The 4,180-nt window shown below is 38.0% G+C and overlaps 1 pseudogene; it reads right to left on the reverse strand.

Moving 5' to 3' along the window:
• Window positions 1-2,252: 2,252 nt before the first annotated feature.
• On the reverse strand, window positions 2,253-3,627 carry LOC102739067 (golgin-45-like; annotated as a pseudogene).
• Between the last annotated feature and the right edge of the window lie 553 nt (window positions 3,628-4,180).

Consider the following 4,180-nt stretch of genomic DNA (forward strand, 5'->3'; position numbering starts at 1 on the left):
TCGCCTCGGATTCACTTCTCCACACGTCCTACCTTACAGAAAGTGGTCGCTTTTCTGATGAGAGAGTTGTTGCTATTCTTCGATCTCCTGTTGAGTTTGTAGGTGTTCAGAATGGTTTGATCCCTATCCCGCTGAATTCCTGAGAGGAGACGAAATCCAGGTCTCCTACTTCGCCATCTTGCTCCAAACTTTTCATTATATTCTCAAGTTTCTGGGTAGAAGCTCTATTCAGTTATTCATTAGCAGTATTTAAAAGCAAATTCACAAATTATAAAAGCATAATTATTATAAAATCCCCAAAGAAAAAAAGTCAATAATATTTACCCACAGATGAACAAGAAAAATAAGCCAGCCTATGGAACCTATTATTCACAATAGCCAAGCTATAGAAACAACCTAGGTGTCCATCAACAAATGACCAAGAAAATTATATATTGATTAGAGAAATCAATAGATAGAGATAGATTTTCATATATAAAATAAAATATTATTCAGCTATAAAAAAATAGGAAATCCTTCCATCTGTGACAACATGGATGAACCTGGAGGGCATTGTGCTAAGTGGAATAAGCCTGATACAGAAAGACAAATACTGTGTGTATTGTAAATACATGGCAAATAATGCTGCAATGAACAAGAGATGCAGGTATCTTTTCCAAACAGCAATTTCATTTCCTTTAGATAAATACCCGGAAGTGGAATGGGCTGGATCATTTGGTAATTCTATTTTTTACTTTTCGAGGAGCCTCTGTACTGTTGCCCATAATGGCTGTACCAATTTACATTCCCATGTTGTGCAAGGTTCCCTTTTCTCCACACCCTTGCCAGCACTTGTTATCTCTCATCTTTGTGATAATAGCCATCCTAACAGGTGTCAGATGATATCCCATTGTAGTTTTTTTAAAGAATGTAGAGAAATTTATTGCCATTTCAGAGTATAACTCAGATGAATCAGACCAAAAAAATCATTAACATTATGGTATTGAACCAGATCTGTCTTTAGGAAATTTCTCTTTTGATAGGCAATTCTGAACCTAATAGAGTGTAATTTGGTATAAACATATTGTGGATATTTTTAAAGGCCTATAAAAGGATGTTTCATGATGGTCCATCATAAGTAAACAAAAATATATATTAATATAAATTAATTGAGGGATTGCAATTTTGATTTTGTACAATGTTCTAGAAAGATCCTACTTTCTCCATATTTTATGTCAAATTGGATATTCCTATTGTGTTGCATTTGTCAAAATGAGCTCAATAGAATCTGTTTCTTTTATATATGTCAAGTTGCATCCACTCAAACTATGGGGTTCCCCACACAAAACCAACATATGTTGCTGAAACACTTGCTATTGTGGCTGTAAAATGTTAATTTTCCTAACATATAGCATTTAGTTTTAAAATATTAGTCCCTTCACCCATAGTATTTCCATAAGCCTCTTTTGTAGCCCCCAAAAATCACCAAAAAGGGAACAAACATTCCCTCTTCCCATCCCCATGCCAACTTTTATTCCTTTAGAGTAGGAGCCAAAAAACTTTTTCTGTAAAGGGCTAGATAGGAAATATTTTAGGCTTTACAAGCCCTGTTGCATCTATTCAGTTCTAGTGTTAGCAAAAAAAAAAAAAAACAATAAAACAACCATAGACGGGGCACCTGGGTGACTCAGTCGGGTAAGCGTCTGCCTTCGGCTCAGGTCATGATCCCAGGGTCCTGGGATCGAGCCCCGCATCGGGATCCCTGCTCAGCAGGGAGCCTCCTTCTCCCTCTGCCTGCCGCTCCCCCTGTTTGTGCTCTCTCTCTCTCTCACATACAAATACATAAAATCTTTAAAAAAACCAACCACCATAGACAACAGTAAGTGAATGCGTGTGGCTGCGTGACCCACCCTGCATTAGAGAGTACCACAATTAAATCTGCTCATATTAAATACATAGCAAGATATACCTTAGGGCCTAAAATAAAGTTAGACTCTTTTTCTTTCAGAGTCCTTTAGGAAAAGCATTATGTAATGCCTGGGAAGTATCATCTACTTTAAATATATCCTCACAGTTTCATTCTTTTCTTACCCTGAGATAGTTACTGAAACAGGGTAATCTGTGGTCCAGTACATGAAACATCATTGATATAAGTAATATGTATTACTTAAATAGAAAGTGATATTACTTCTACCATTATAAGAACTCCCAAATAGTATTGACTCTTGGGTAAGAAGCAAGTGCCTAAAGCCATGCCTCCAACATACTGAATATTAAAGGACCATGAGTTCTTCCTGGCAGTGATTGCTACAACTGAAAGTTGTATTTTCATATCTGTATAAGGATGAAGTCATCCAATATTTTTATTTGTAGCAAGTAAGGTGAAAACTCAGAAAATAGATTATCAGGTGAGCTTTCTGTACAGGTAACTGGATCCAAAATGAGTAGAACCCTTTCAGCCATTTTTTTTCTGCTGGGGTGCTGCAGAATTCAACTGTTGATGGAATCTTCTTTTGACTGTTAGTGCCAACATTATCCAGAAGATGAGCATTTACTGCCTTTGCCAACTTGTGATTTGTTAATGCTAGTCCTGCTATGGTGTAAGGCTGTGTACTAGGGTAGCAAGTATGCTCTCTTCCCCACTACAGGGAGACTAAGAGCTCCTCCAACAATTTCTGGGTAATTGTCATTTCCTGACAAAACTATTCCATTCACTCAGGAGATTTTGAATAGCACTCTGTGCATCAGGGTTTTGATGCCGTGAATCTGCTCTGGAGTTGGTTAACTCATCTGCTATAATCCTGCTCATGAGGAAATTACTTTGCCATACATCACACTATATTGATATATGTTCTAACTATTCAGAAAGTTGAGCTGTGTTTTGACCTAGGGCTGCATTTTCTAAAATAAGCTGATTTTTCTCACGGACTAGACATTCAAAGTGATACTGACTATCATCCCCAACAGAAGCCACTAGCAACTTTTTAAATTCACAGTTGACCTCTGTACACTGAGCTGGTTTGAAAGATCTTTGTCCTGTAGTAACTTTTAAGAGTTCTTGTGCTTTTCTTGGGGCACCTGGGTGGCTCAGTCGTTAAGCGTCTGCCTTCGGCTCAGGTCATGATCCCAGGGTCCTGGGATCGTGCCCCGCATCAGGCTCCCTGCTCTGCGGGAAGCCTGCTTCTCCCTCTCCCACTCCCTCTGCTTGTGTTCCCTCTCTTGCTGTGTCTCTCTCTGTCAAATAAATAAAATCTTAAAAAAAAAGAGTTCTTGTGCTTTTCCAATATATTCTTTACCTCTGATAGTTCCTTCCTGGGTTCTACGACTCTCTCTGACCGACCAAGGAATTCTCATCTATGATGTCCCAGAGACTCCACCTTTGCATTTTTGTTGGGGATATCATGGGTTAGAGCAGTGTTGGGAACTAATATTCTTACAGTTTCTACTTCCACTGCTTTTTCAGTGAGAATCTTCCTTAGTTGAACTCCTGGGCTCCCTGATGGAACTGCTGTCTTTCGTGGATTCTTGAAGGATGTGATCCTTTATGGGTTGGACTCCAGACATAACAGATTTAGGTGGCTTCTTAGTTTCTATTCCATCTCCTGCTCCTCAGAGTGGATCGGTTTCTAAACTTTCAAGAGTAGTCATTTTTTAACCAATGAAAATGCACCTCCAGATTTCTACTGAAAACCGCTGAAGTTCCTTACTCTTCTGATTTCTGAGGACTTCACTTTACAGATTGTTGGGTTCTGTGTTGCAGGGTTAACTGCTCTGCACACTCTTTTCCATTCCAAAGCTGACCCGCCCAGAACTTTCTGATATCCAGCTGCTCGCTCATTCTCTCACTGTAGTTTTTATTTGAATTTCCCTGATGATTAGTGGTTTTGAACACCTTCTCATCTAGCTGCTCGATGTTTGTATGTCTTCTTTGGAAAAATGTCTATTCAGATCTTTTGCCCTTTTTTTAGTTGGACTACTTGTGTTTTTCCTACTGAGTTATAGGAGTTCCTTATGTATTTTAGATATTAATCCCTTATCAGATATATGGCTTGTAAATATTGTCTCCTATTCTGTATGTTGGCTTTTCTTTTCTTTTTCTTCTAAGAAAAATACTTTTATTATTTTATTACCAATATTTTATTACAGCTTTTATATGAGCAAAGCATTTATTTTGATATTAAGTAAATCATACTTTTCAAAG

The sequence above is a fragment of the Leptonychotes weddellii genome, chromosome 12 (assembly GCF_054177405.1).
Source record: "Leptonychotes weddellii isolate Sample4059 chromosome 12, ASM5417740v2, whole genome shotgun sequence".
Taxonomy (NCBI): domain Eukaryota; kingdom Metazoa; phylum Chordata; class Mammalia; order Carnivora; family Phocidae; genus Leptonychotes; species Leptonychotes weddellii.